This window comes from Suricata suricatta, chromosome 14 (assembly GCF_006229205.1).
Source record: "Suricata suricatta isolate VVHF042 chromosome 14, meerkat_22Aug2017_6uvM2_HiC, whole genome shotgun sequence".
NCBI classification, from domain to species: Eukaryota; Metazoa; Chordata; class Mammalia; order Carnivora; family Herpestidae; genus Suricata; species Suricata suricatta.
Genome location: NC_043713.1, coordinates 86,691,005 through 86,705,862, shown reverse-complemented (window position 1 = coordinate 86,705,862; position 14,858 = coordinate 86,691,005). Strand labels below are relative to the sequence as shown.

The window sequence follows — 14,858 nt, the reverse complement described above, 5'->3', positions numbered from 1 at the left end:
TAATGTTTATGTTTGATTGACAGGGTGTGAGCAGGGGAGGGGCAGAGAGAGGGAGACACAGAATCCGACGCAGCCTCCAGGCTCTGGGCTGTCAGCACAGAGCTCGAAGCGGGGCTCGAACTCATGAACTGCGAGATCGTGACCTGAGCTGAAACCAAGAGTCAGACGGGAAACTGCCTGAGCCCCCAGAAATCTCCTTTCGTCTGAACACCTACAACGCAAGGAATCTGAAAGACTGAGTTCTTTAAAAAAAAAATATATATATATCTTTTACTTTAAAAATAAAAAAAATAAAAAAAAAACAAAAAAACCCACCTTTTTTCCATTCAGGTTATATCATATCCGTGACCTTATGCAGTTCTTAGGGGTCGAATTATGCCCAAGGGCACACACTCTCAGTTTTGCAAAGAGAAATCCCCAAATGAGGGGGGAGTTTCTCGGAAAGAACCAAGGACTCAGAGGTAGAATATAACTTGCCCTTATTAATCTGCCAGATGCTTTTGGACTAATTCTTCGAATGCCTTTGAATCCCCGTGTATTCACCTGTAACAAGAAGACAGTACCCAGGACCCTCCCCAGCCTCCACCGTTTGCTATGATGATCAAATCTATCCATTGATTGGCTTTTGCCAGCGGTAAAGCTTCAAGAAGTCATGAGGAATTTTTATGTCTTATATTTACATATCCTTATTCAGTGTCATTTTTAACCTGAGACTTCATGTGAGCCATCTCGGAGTGTCTGTAAGAACACGGTGTGAATTATCTATTACCGTGCAATAAATTAGCCTTTAAACTTTGTGGTGCAAAGCAAGACACGCATATCACCTCCAAGAAGCCTCCGCAGGGAGCAGCTACCTCAACAGCACAAACAGGAGACAAAAGAGAGGTCGACTTCCGTCCTGTCCAGTCAGGGGTTTGGGGAGGGTCTCCGCCACGGCCACCGGCCTTTCTGCCTGAACTGATCCGCACCTGTACGGTGACGGCCGTCTGCCTAGTGCAGAAATGTGACCAGCGGAGGCTCAGCCCCAAATCCGGCGGAGTAGTAAGGCGACTTGGCGTTTATCCTCCTCCCAAGGCGGAGAAATGAAAGGCCTGATGGCTGAGGGGTCGGGGCCTTGAGCTGGCCGAGTGTACGCACACCGGTGAGGAAATCCGGCACCGAGAGGGACAGGTGAGGAATCACGATGACCACTTAGGAAGAAGTAGTGTGAGGTGGAGAACGGGAAGAGGAAAGCCCGGGAAGGGCACAGAGATCAGCCTCCCGGACGACCTGGCCCCGGGTCTCTGAGGACAGAACCGAGTCAGGGGTCCGAACGACTTATTTAAAGTTATCAGAATAATCTCTCCGTGCTAAGCGACTGCCTCTCTTCCACACTTCTTTTCTCCTCCAAGAAGCATGGCTGTGTTTCCTCCTGAACAAAGCCCTCCAGCGACTCTGCCGTCTCTGGGAGCCTGGTGCCGCCGGCCGAGGTGCAGGTGGGAGAGGAGAGGCTGGGGGGTGTCTGGTCGTGCCCAGGCTGGCGGAGGAGGTTCCCGGTGGGCAGCACAGCCCTCTGCCCTCGCCTGGGCCCAAGCACGCGCTGTCTGTGTCTTCTAGGGCCACCCCCACCCGTCAGCTGTCTATAGATTCACTGATGATATTGCTCACGTAAATGTGATTGTGCCTCCATTCTGCTTGTAATGTGCTAGAACCTTCTTCTCTTTGTTCTTCAGATAAAGACGGAACCACGGCTGCGTGGTCCCGGCATCCACGGCCCTCCGTCCTCCCCACCTGCCCTGAGGCTGGGCTTCTGGGGCGGGTGCGCCATCTTGGATCCCGACAGTGAGGGCAGCGCCAGTGGTAACACGGAGCACGGGGACCACGCCTTCCCAGACTCCCACAGGACCAACATGTTCTGAATGTGCACCGCCTGGAGCAAGGTTTCTTTTAGCAGCAACTGACCCACAGCCTAAGGAGCCCGGGCCCTGATTCCGGGTCCTTGAGCCACACAGGTCTCCGTGGCACTTGGCGATGTGGCGGCCAGACATTTCCCGGCGTCCTGACTGTGGAGCTGTTTTCCGTGAATTCCGTGAGGTCAGGTCCACGCCTGTCTTGTGAGCCCTGATATCCTCAGGGCCCGGCACGGACTCAGTAATTGTTGATTGTTAAGTATGAATACAAAAATCCAGGCTGTGAACTGGACCCTTCAATCGGGCCTTCCGATCAGGCTTCCGGAGCCCCAAGCCTCCCGGTGAGGGTTTCACAGGCACTCAGGATGCGATACCTGGAGATCCCCTACTTCCAAGATTTGGGGGACCTTTCTGCTCCCTGCAGGTTCCGGGCAGCCGGACCTGAAATACCGGATGTATTTCCTCATGACTAGCAAGGCTCAGGCCTGGGCGCAGCCCTGAGATTCTTGCACCTGGGATGCCGTCTGAAGAAAATGTCTGTTTGTCCGCAGTGCTTAGCCGACACTGGCACAGACAAGGGGCTTCATCAGTTCCTCCCTGGGCAAACGCCGTGTCCCCCGTCCTTTACTCCGGCCCAGAGGGGATGGGCACGCAGGGGACAGCAGGTGCAGGGGGAGCGCGTTGTCACCCAAAGCCTGGGGATGCCCCCCCCCCCCCCCCGCCTCCCGGGACGCCGTGTCCCTCAGCTCCTCCCTCCACCTGCACCTGAGGCCGCACACCCCAGCCCCACACAGCGTGGCAACATTGGTCACGTATCCAGTCGCTCAGCCAATGGCCCTCACGGTCTGATCCTGGCTCCTTGTCTAAACCACAGACAGCATGACCGAGGTCAACATATCACTGCAAAGGTCATTCACGTGTTGGCTCACTCGGTATTTCGGTCCCTGCTCCGGGCCAAGAACGGATCTAGATACGAACACAGAGGTGAAGACAGGCGCTGGTCCCCGCCTTCCCTCATGTGGAGGGGCAGGAGGTAAATAAACGAGGGCACCGCACACCGGTGAGTTCCAGAAGGTCAGTCAGGTGATCGGTATGGGTGGTCAGAGGCGGCCTCTTTGAGAATACACCATCTAAGCTAAGACCTAAAAATTAGAACGATCAACTCACATACAGAGTCCAGTCGGAGGAAATGGCAGGTGCAAAGGCCCTGTGGCAGGAATAAGTTTGGCTTAAAGGATAAGGAGAGATGGGCGATTGATGATAGAAGCAGGGGGTGAGATCAGGAGGGCGGGCAGGCCAGGGCCAGCCCCCCAGGGCCTGGGAGGTCGCCGTCAGGAGCTGGGACTCTGTTCTGGGTGTGGCGGAAGCCCTGGAAGGTTGAGACAGCGGGGTTCTGTGATCTGACTGTGTCTTAAAGAGAGCTCTTCAGCCGTTCTGAGAAGAATGGATGCCTCGGGTACCAAGAGCGAGGGCAGCGTAGGTGGGAATTTACAAGTGACCTGTGTGAAGCCTGTTCGAGGCGCATGTTACAGTCCCATCATGGAGCAGACGCCCCACACGCCCGAGGGGGATGCTCCAGGAACAGGGCGGGCCCCGGGTCGTAAACGCCGCTCCAGACTTTTCCAGGAGAGACCGGGGGGATGCGGTCGACACCCCACAGACCCCCACCCCGTGATTCCCACGCGAAACACTGCTCTCGGGGACGCGCTGGCCACTCGCTCGTGAAGAGACACAACACGAGCAGGACCAGGTCCCACGGCTCGTCAGCCTCGTGCGGGCGAGGTGACGGCGGGTGACTCAGCGCAGGTGACAGCGGTGCCGCCACACCCACAGCGGCCTCCTGCCAGACGCACACCTCTGGAATTGTTTCACGGATGCAGACACAGAAGTGCGGGGCCAGGTCAGCCTGAGGAGCATCTGCAAGCGAGACAGGAGACCTGGAAGCCAGGTAAGGGGGTTGGTTTAGATACTGGATGCTCTGTGCCCGTGATAAGCAAACCTGGCAAAAAACCAGAAAAGGATAATAAAGACCTTCACGGACTGGTGTGGAAAAACTGCAAGATACACGAGTGAGTGGAAAAGAGAAGCAAAGTTCAAAGTCGCGATGGGCAAGGGACCGTGTCTGAGCGTGTGTCTCCACGGGCGCAGAACGTCTTTGGACAGCTGTGTGACAACGCCCCCGTGCTGGGCGCCTCCGGAGGGAGCTGGTAAGTGGAGGGCAGGGCAGGTTTCTGCGTGTTGGTTTGCCTCCTTTTTCAGTCTGGAACTGAGCGAATACATTACCGACCCTCCCCCACTCCTCTAAAAAAAAATTCAGAGCAAAAAATCGTAAAAGCCGAAAACGTGCCTTAGTAAAGGGACAAATAACAAGCCTTCGACCATTGGGGTTGGCTTATAAATAGTCAAAGTGAGGGATCTGCAACCCGCAGGCGCCGGCAGGTGACCGCGGTGCTTCTGGCCCGTCTCCGCCGTCCCTTCTACACTCAGGCTGTCCTGGGGGGGAGCAGAGCCCAGAGCCAACCGGCTCCTGAGACTCCAAGAAAAGTGTGAGCCAAGACGATCGGCGGGGGCGACAGGGAGGAGCATGAGCAGGAGGGGCTCCCGGGGAAGGTGGGGACGACGTCCACGCCAGCCGGACGGTGTGGCTCTGTGACTGACATGTGTCCCCACAGGAAAGGCACTGGGCCTTGTCACGGAGACAATGCAGGGCTGTTCAGGCCCCTGCGTGAAGCCCCAGCACGCTCCGTGGGCCCCGCGGCCTGACATCTTTAGTGCCCACGAGTTCCCCATGACAGACGTACTCCTGGGCTGACGACCCTCAGAGGACACCCAGAGAAACGGACTGATTTGCACAGAATCACATGGGCCCCAAGTAGAAGAGCCGAGACTTGAATCCAAGCTGCTGGTTGGCTCCGGAGCCCATGCTGTCATTCGGGTGCCGTGCTGGTTCATGGGGTGCCGGGACGGAGGCGCAGCGGGAGCCGGGCTTGCACCGTTCAGGCAGGAAAGCAGGGTACGGTTTCTACAAAGGGAATTCTGATGGCCCCTCGAGCAACGGCAGGGCTGGGGCACTGACCCCCGCACGGTCCACCATCCACGCACCACTTCTGGTTCCCACATTCTTATCTACCACCAGGCTGACTGTGGACACAGTCCACGAACACCTGTTTTGTGTTCTGTGTATTCTCCACGGTGTTCTTATAGCAAAGCCAGCTAGAGGGAAGAAAACGCCACCAGGACACCATGAAGAGGACACGTTCGCGTCCCGTGCCGTATTTATGGAAAACGACCTGCCTGGACGTGGACCCATGCACCCCAGACCCACCTTGTCCAAGGGTCAGCTCTAGTCCGTCCCCACTGCCGCTCCCCATTTCCTTGTGAAGACCGGCCCGTTATGAGAAGGGCCCTCTAGCTGAACCCCAACCCCCACTTTAAAGGAGGTGCATGGGTCATGCCGGCATCTCGCGGCCCTGGGGCGGGGGTGGGGCGGGGGCTCTGAGGGTGTCGGGTGCTGTGCTCCGAGCACAGGGTGCAGCAGGGCACAGGGCCTGGGCCGGGGCGACCGTGCCAGGGAGAAGCTGCCCCCACACCTAGTGTAAGACGGGGTCTCGTGACAAGATGGTGGGTTCTGAGAGCCGGCCGCTTGGGCCGGAGGCCGCAGCCTCCCCTGAAAGCCCATTACTGACCAGGCGGGGCCTCCACAGGCTCTGCAATGGGCTCCAGTGAGTCATCTCGGGGCAGCTGCTGAGAGATATATTTACTTCCTACATTTTCAGTTGGACTGGGGACCGCGTGTCAGCCTGCAATGGAAGGGAGAAAATAGAAACCCTTCATTCTGGCCAGAAAAAGCCTTCAATGAGGCGTCGGTGCTTAAAGCCGAGACGCAGGCTTCTAGATGCAGGGAGGGGCCGGGAACCGGACAGGGCTCTTCGGGGCAAGAAACAAGCCCCGTGTGCATCTCCTCACTCGGGTGTCTGTTCCCTGCGCCGGGAGGTGCCGGGTCACAGAGAACGGGGATCAAACGCTGGCCTGGCCGCCAGGCTGCTGGGGGAGGAGCACCTCCCCCTCCGGGCGCCCCGTGCTCTGGTCACACCTCGAGGTGCCATAAGCCGCCCTCCAAACTCATCGGCATGAAATGACCACTGTGTCCGTGATTGGAGAATTCTGAAGGGCTGGGCGGGGGGCTGGCCGGACGCCATCCTCTGGGGTCCTCCCTGGGGTCGCTCCACGCAGGAGGACTGGAGGCCTCGGGGCAATGGCTCTTTGGTGGCCCAGCTCTCCAAGGCAGGGGCAGCACTTGTGCTCACACTGAGCTGGTCACAAATGTTCACCCACGTTCAAGGGGAAGGTCGAAGGCTCCACCATGAAATGGGTGAGGAGCGGCCTCCAGGACGGCGCGCAGCAGGGATGCCGTGAACTTGACCGTTGCAAACCAGCCCCTCCCACGCAGGGCAGCCCCTGGAAGCCGAGCGAGCCCACGTTCACCGCGGGGGCTCTGGGGACACGGGCAGTGACACGCCAATGTGTCCCCTGCTGTGAAGGGTTTCCAGATGGCGTGGCGGTAACGCCCAGGTCTGGTCATCTCTTTAAGAGCTGGTTTCCTCTGGGAAGTGTCCCCTCTCTCCTCACAGGCAGGCTCGCCGGGATGACAGTCCCCGGATGCCAGATGCGTCCCCGGCACCACTCGATGGAAGAAACCCAATGGTCATTTATCTCAGAGCTGGGTCAACGTTGGATGTCAGAGCCAGCCCTCTGGTCTCTGGGAACGTCTCTGCTTCTCTCGGGCTTCTGGAAGCTTCGTCTCTACCTGTCCTCCCACCCTGAGGCTCTTCTGGGAAATTCCCATCAGGGTTGGCGGGAGGGGCCAGTTTCTAGAAAGGCCAGAAAACACAGTAACTTCAACCGTCTTGGGCGTTAGGCTCCGGCACGAGCCGGACGTGGAAAAGACACACAAGGTGTTGACGTGTGTCCATTGAGCGGGGACCCTGCTGCTCCTTCCTCCGGGGCCACCTCGCCTGTGCCGTGGACTGGGAGAGATTCCATCCGGGAAATCTCTCGTCTTCTGCGGTGTCTGCCGATCCCTCTTAAAGAGAAGACCCGGTCTGGGCAGGGTCGTTGAGGGAGAAGCAGATTACTTCTGTGTTCAGTTCCCCAGAGCCCCGCGGAAGCCGTTTCCACGAAGCAGCCATGAGAAGGTTCACATTCCAGAATTCTCCAAAGACAAACAGCTGAGCCCAGCGGCACCTAGAAGGCTGCGCTCAGGACCGCGTAGGGGAATGCCAACGGGAGTTTCATTCGCCGTTTGCCGTGACGTTTGCCTTGGTAAGAGCCTGTCTCCTTTTCCTGCCTGACCCTTGTCTCTGCAGCTGAGCTGAAGCCGGGTGGGCTCAGGGGCTGTGCGGGCGCCGCTGCTCCTGGGAGAGGGAGACGGGTGGGTGTCAGCTGTGGTCCAGGGAAGGGTGTGGACGGAGCACGTCCCGGGTCCAGACCTCCTGGAGAAGGCCGCTGACCTGCCGCCTGGCTGAGCGGGTGCCAGGTGACAGCGGGGCCGGCGTGAGGGACCACAGGCCACAGACAGGTCCCCTGGTGGGGCTGCCCCTCGAGAGAGCCCAGGGCGAACACCAATGAGGAAGTGACGACGGCCGTGCGTTGACCCCGCTGGGAACACAGGGGACCCTGGGCTTTCTCTGCTCAGGAGGGACCGTGCGGGGGGGGGGGGGGGGGGGGGGGGGGGGGGGGAGGGAGCGAGGCTGGAAGGGCTGGCCTCACTCTCAGTCTCTGTGGAAGAGCACATCGTCACCGTCTGGGCCGGCACAGCTGCTCCACTGTAGATTTTCCATCTGAAGGATGCGGAGACACCGGCCCCTCAAGAACGCGGTGTGATTTCACCCACAGCAGAGCCCATGGCGCACCCAGACTCGCCGCGCCTCCCTCGTGACCACCGGCTAGTGCGCGAGGCGCCTGCTCTCGGGGCTGCACAGTGGTTTCTAAAAATCTGGGGCGCCCGGGGGGGCTCCATCCGTGAGGCGTCCGGCGTCCGCTCAGGTCATGATCTCACAGTTCATGGGTTCGAGCCCTGCGTCGGGCTCTGTGCTGACAGGTCGGAGCCTGGAGCTGCTTCAGATTCTGTGTCTCCCTCTCTCTCTGCTCCTCCCCTGCTTGCTCTCTGCCTCTCTCTCAAAAATAAACATTAAAATAATTTTTAAAAATCTGAGCAAATATTTAAAAGTTGGGAAATTTCACAGGACTGTCTGGATTTTCAGCTTTTCTAGATGAATCCAGAGACTGGGCGAGCCGGGGCCTGCGTTCTCACGGGGAGGGGTCCGGGAGGAGGGGTGGGGGCTCCCTCTAGGTGCACGTGCTCCGTCCACTCAGCTGTCTGGCTGCGTCCTGTTTGTGGCCCCTGGGGAGAGGGCCTGACTGCCACGCAGACATCCTTGAGCTCTGCCATGAGGCCAGGATCTCAGCCTACAGCAGGTGGGCTGAGTGCCCAAATCTGTAATCTAGGTTTGCAAGTCTCTGGGGCCCCCTGCCGTCTCCCAGGAAGTGGGGGTCCTGGGGAGGGCCATGTGGGCACCACGATGCACACTACCAGTTCATTGCTACCAAGAAGTTAGCATCTAGGATGTCCTGTGGTAGCAGACTCTCTAAGCAAATTAAGATTCCTCCACTTAAGAAGTTGTTAGATAGTCACTTAAATAACTAAGTTTGGGGCAGGTGCTTTGTTCATGTTACAGAAGGAGATACATCACAGACTGATCCCAACTGTACACAAATACTTATATGTACATTGATGGTAACCGTTAATGTAAGGGGTAGAATATGGGTCTAAGCAAGTTGTCTTTGAAAATTTTTTTTAAATCTTTATTTTTGAGACCGAGATAGATAGAGAGCAAGGGAGGGAGGAGCAGAGAGAGAGGGAGACACAGAATCCGAAGCAGCTCCAGGCTCTGAGCCGCCAGCACAGAGCCTGACGCGGGGCTCGAACCCACGAACCACGAGATCATGACCTGAGCCGAAGTCGGACGCTCAACCGACTGAGCCACCCGGGTGCCCCTAAGAAACGTGGTTTTGAATATGTTCTCCTGAGGACAAAGGTGAACCGTGAGCGCTGATGACAATGAGGTTAATAGACAGGAGGCTCCAGAACGTCTCATGTGGAGCCAGCGCGTCCTCAGCCCCTGCCAGACTGAGCTTACTCTCCCTTCTGGCCCCCCAGCAGGTGCAGAGACGTCTAACACCAGCAACGCCGTTGTGTTTGAAACTGTATTTGTTTACACTCACCTTTAATCCACGCGGCCGATGTGAGCGTTTCCCATTTATTTGCAGATGGGAAAGTTATTTGAAAAGAAAACTTTTCTTTTTCTTTCCTTTTTTTTACCATTGGCACAAATATTCCGTTAGATGCTCCCTCCGACTGCCTTCGTTTTTATTTTCTTCACCTGCCCGAGGGCACGAAAACTCAGTCCCGGAAGCCATGAAAAAGATGTAGGGAAATGCAGTGCACAAAGCCCTCTGAAGTAACAGAGCATTACCGTTATTTAAAAGTTTACTCTTAAGACGCTATGTTTGCTTTCTGCAAGAGATTATAACGGCCACTTTTTAATAACAAAGCCCCAAAGGCCAGGTTTTAAATGCCCACAGGAAGGGATCTCCGTGAATGTGTGTAAACAGCAGCAGCACAGGGGTGTGAGGCTGGCGCGGGGGGGTTTGGGGGCACGTCCGGACCCCTCGGGGAGCAGCCTCAGTCACCGCCTTAGAGCCTGCAGCCTAGAGTCCCTGCTCAGGGAAGAGCCCGTCCCTGGTTCACAGAAGGGCTGAGTCTTCGGCCTGACCCTGAACTGGGCGAGGAAGGCGGGGGGAGCGTCAGACAAAAGCGTGTGTCAGATGTGAGTGCGGCACTGGGGTCAGGGGCCCGGGGTCAGGGGGGCCTCCCCCTGGGTGGGGTCACCCCCCAGGCTCTCCGAGGATTTTGCCTGGTCCAGCTCCAGCTCCGCACACAGCCGTGACGCCCCGCTTTGAAGAAAGACCCAGAGGAGGGAAGGAGATAAAGGGCCACGCAGGAGGCGCTCCCTCCGGAATGGAGAGCAGGAGCACCCACAGAGCGCGCCCCGAGCCCCAGCACGCCGGCCACACCCCCATCCCCTCCCCTTGCACACGGAGGCGGTGTTGCATCTTGCTCTGCTCCCTGACACGCCCGCCCCGGTGTGTGGGCCGTTAGGACAGAACCACAACTACGCCGTTGGCCTCACACCCTCTGAGTGCCAAGTACATCGTGGTGGGCTGTTGTAACGCTGAGTTTGCACGACGGTGGAGACGATCCCGCTGGTAAAACTGAAACCCAGGGGCTCGACTCTAAGTGCAATGCCCTCAGGCACGGGTCTGCGCGGTCGGCAACCTTCTTACCGGATCCGATGGACAGATGGCTGCAGGGCCCTCAGCGTCTCCGGGCTCCGAGGAGAAAGCGCTCCATCGAGACCGAGGTCTTGTTAGAGAGCCACCCCTTGGACACAGGAGAGGCCATTCCACCCGGGAAGGAGGCAGGGGCCCTTCTGTCTCTGAGGCTCTCAAGCTGGGTTTGTCAGAAGCAGATCTGAAGAGGTGGACTCATCACCAGTGACTGCTGCAGATGGGGGAGGGCGAGCAGGAAGCGGTTCCCCGAAGGGAAGGCATGTGGTCCGAGAATGCCAGCCGCCCTTGACCCCCGGGGCGCCCTGGAGCATCTACAATTGCAGGCTGTCAGCACGAGAGGGGGCGGCGGGGCCTCTGGGCTCCACACCCATCCATCCTTTTCAAGGACTACAATGAAAACCTCCAGGCTATTCCAACAGCCTCCAAGAACGGACCAGAGGGACCCAGGGGCCCAGGGCAGGGCTCTTAGGGACGAAGGTACAGGCGTTAGGGCAGAGCCTGCCACTAGGGACAGTGTCCCCGGACTCTGGAATTCATCCGTGGAAACCCTAACCCCCAATGTGCTGGATTCAGAGAGAGGGCCGTTAGGGAGATGGTTTAGGGTAAAGGAGGTCAGGAGGCTGGGGTGGGGTCTGACAGGACTGGGGTCTGTGTACGAGGAGACATCAGAGCATCCCCTCTCCCCCCGGCCCCCCAGGGGCACACAAAGGAACGCCCATGTGTGGACACGGCAGGAAGACCAGGAAATGAGGTCTCCCCTAAACCAGCCTTGGAAGCACCTTGACCTTGGACGCTGAGCCCCCAGAACCGGGAGAGGAGAAGTGTCTGTCCTTTCAGCCTGACCCGTGCCATTTCGTGAGAGCAGCCGACGACCGGACCACAGAGGCGCACGGAGGCGGCGTGAGGGGTGGGAAGGGGAGCCCGGGCGGACGATGTGCCCCGCACGGGGTGATCGTGGCCTGTGTTTCCATGATGACAAGAATATGCAGACCTTGTGTCCCTGCTCTAGTCATCGTGGATAATCGCTTAAAATACTGTAATCCTTGGGGCGCCTGGGGGTGTCAGTGGGTTAAGCATCCTACTCCAGCTCAGGTCATGATCTCACAGTTCGTGGGTTCGAGCCCCGTGTCAGGCTCTGTGCTGACAGCTTGGAGCCTGGAGCTGCTTCTGATTCTGTGTCTCCCTCTCTCTGCCCCTCCCCTGCTTGCACTCTGTCTCTTTCATAAATAAATGTTATAAAATAAAATACTGTAATACTTGTATTTCATATGTAGTGTAATGCACGTTAGACACTAACATAAGTGCTTTTGAGGAAAGTGTCACTAAAAACGAAGGAGGGTTTTATAGACCTGGAGCCCCTCCGCGTCGTGGCCCGGCTACCTTTCAGGATCAGTCTCTGGATTAGGTCCTTTCTCGGTCACCTGAGGCCAGGTCACGTGCCACTCTTCTCTGCCGGAGGTCTCCTGACTTCAGAGACTGCACTTCTGTCCCTGCAGGTCCCTTCCCCTGGACTCCCAGGGCAGCCCCCAGGCACCCTCCAGAGCCCAGAAGAACCTTCAGGCTGACAGCTGAGGACGGTTCCCAGTGACCCCACCTCCTGTCTGCGTTCTCCCCTCCCCCAAGCGTGGCCCAGACTTTCGCCTGATAAACAGAATACAGCGAGATGTCCCTTGTGAGATCAGATTATAAAACACCCTGACCCCCGTTTGCTGGCACTCTTGCTCCCTGGACCTTCTCACACAGGCTTGTCCTGATGGAGAAGGGCGCCGGGGAAGGGACCCTCCGACCTGCAAGCCTGGAGGTCTGAATCCGCCAGTGGCCCCCGGAGCCTGGAGGTGGAGCGTCTCTGCTGAGCCTTCAGATGAGACCAACTCCTGGTGGAGACACGGACTGCGGCTCAGTGAGAGACCCTGGAGCAGAGACCCCAGATGCGCCTGAATCCGGGCCAGTGGAGGCTACGGGAGGATAAACGTGTGGTGCTGGGAACTTGGGGGCAGATTGTCACACGGGGTGGACAGCACGCGTGCTGGGCTTTTGGTCCACGGGCAGAGGACGTGAGCCTGCCCCCCGCCCCCCCCGGGGGACCTGGACCTTCCACAATGAGCATCCTTATTTAAAGTCTGGTCTCTCTGGGGCCAGGTCTCCACAGTGTTTAGGTCCCAGGGGGGGATGGTCTGGACCACAGTCCGTGGACATCGATCTGGCACGGCGCACAGGTGAACCGACCCCGGATTTCTGCAGAGCTCCGTGAGGGAGGCAGTGAGCGCCCCGTCGGCCGTGGGCTGGGAAACAGGCTTTGCGACGGCAACAGAACAAAGGGTCACCTCTCGGCAAACACCCCTGAGCCCAGAGCGGACTTCCTGGGAGACGCAGAACAAACAGGGTTTCCTCCGGGATTCGTGAGGACTTCCCCTCGGGGGCCCGCCTCCCTCACTCGGGACTCCTGGGAGGGTCACACAGGACGATTCCCACCATGACTTCTCCGCTAATGCACACGTCGACTTTGATTTGCCTAATCAACACTAATCGGACGGGTTAGTTAGACTTCATGCATGTTGGATTCAGGGGATGTAATTTTGCCTCGGATCTCCTGCTTATAACGGGAGATGCTGGCATCTCCTTCTGGCCGCGTCTTCGGGAGTTGAACCATGTGGACACCCGCAGGTGTCCTAACTGTCCTGCTCAGAGGTGACCGTGGAAAAGGCTGGTGTGTGAATCAGGAAACCGCTCGGGACACCTGACGTCTTCTCTGTCTGCCCACGAAAGGGAGGACGCAGGGGAGCGTCTGCGATCAAAGAGCTGGGCGTTTCTACACAAGGTGGAGACTTTGCGGAGTTTTTCTCGGCAGCTTCGTAGTGTTCACTTAAGGAAATGTGTCCAATCATGGGACGTATTTTCCTTTAGTGCCGCTCTCTCCAGGAACATACACAAATAGAATGGATCAGGAGCCCTAAAATGATTCCAGCGTTTTGATTCTAAGAAGCCACCTTCAGTGAAAAGAGAAGGGGATAAAGTTTATGTGAGCGGTGGTTGGCTGCTGGGTCGTTCATAGAAATAAGATGGATGGAAGCGTCCGGAGACATGGGTGTGGGTGTTGACGGGGTGTTAAATCCATACGACGGGATACGGTGACGCCATTAAAAGGTTTTTTGAGGACCAGTTAGCGTCAAGAGAAAATGTTTCTATAGAAATGAAAGTATCCCAAAACCTATACAGAGATTATGACACCCGATCTGTAAGACGAACAAACCAACTGCACATTTACTGCGTGTATAGAATTCTGGAAGGAAATGAACCGACCTTAGCAGCGGGTTATCCATGGGGGCCGGGGATTGATACATTGTTTAACCTTTTCTCTCTCACATGACTGTGCTTTACAAATACTCTATGAGGCGCCCGGGAGGCTCAGTCGGTTAAGCGTCTGACTCTTGGTTTTGGCTCAGGTCGTGATCCCGGGGTCGTGAGATCGAGCCCCGCGTTGGGCTCTGGGCTCCCTCCCTCTCTGCCCCTCCCTCTCTGCCCCTCCCCCGCGCTTGAAATAAATAAACTCTAAAAATACTCTAAAATGAGTCTGTGTTATTTTCATATGCAGGAAACAATTGCTTTAACTAGTAATCCAGACTTCCGTGTAGAATCTCACACAACATGTCCTTCCACACATGTGATGCCACTGATTGTCACCTGGTCTTCAAATCCTTCCCCACTGAAGACGGGGTCTGACCCTTCATGATTCTGACATTAATCCCGTGTGCGTTTTCCCCGAGCAGCGCTCCAACACCAGCTGGGGTCCCCCAGTGGGACGCGATCCTGACCCCGTCCACCCCGAGAGGCCATCACATCCCCGAGGTGAGGGGCTCCGTCCCACAGGGCAGTCCCCACCGCAGGAGCCGGACCCTGGCCCAGGCTGTCACCCCCGCGGCTATAAACCTGGGGTTCCCATGACCCCCTCCTTGGGTTTGGTCGATTTGCTCAGCAGCTCACAGAGCGCGGAGGAACCATTGCTGACTTAGGTTAAAGGACGTGACTCAGGGACCGCCGGATGGAGGAGATGCACAGGGGAAGGTGAAGGGAGAGGGGCGGACCTCCATACCCTCTCTGGGCACCCCCGGCTCACCCACCTGCAACCTCTCGGACACCCAGTCCTCAGAGTTTTTCTAGAAGCCCCACGGCAGAGGCAAAGTTGACTCAATCCCTGGCACCAGTAACTCCGCCCCCGGGAGGTGTTAGGGGTGGGGCCTCAGGTGACCCAGGTGCTTTGCAAAACTCACTTTGTTAACCCAGGAAAAGACACCTTTGTCCCTCTTGTCACTTGGGAAATTCTAAAGGCTTAGGAGTTCGGCCTGGGAGCAGGGATGGAAGCCAAATCCGAAACTCTTACCGTGAAACAACGTGACACCCTCGGTGGGAGAGGGAGCACTCGGGAGGAGCCCCGACCGCGCAGGGAGGGCGAGGGAGGCGGCTCAGTGCGGCACCTGAGCCTCGTGCCTGGGACGCATGGCCGGGGGGCAGAGCGAAGCCCCCACGAGGGCCGGCTCCCGGGCTGCGCGCCTCCAGCTC

At 57.6% G+C, this 14,858-nt stretch overlaps 1 protein-coding gene across 1 annotated transcript in view; it reads right to left on the bottom strand.

Annotated features, from left to right (window-relative positions):
- Positions 1 to 14,858, bottom strand: part of LOC115278167 (transmembrane protein 132C-like) — a 107,899-nt gene that overhangs the window by 92,769 nt on the left and 272 nt on the right. The window lies entirely within an intron of this gene.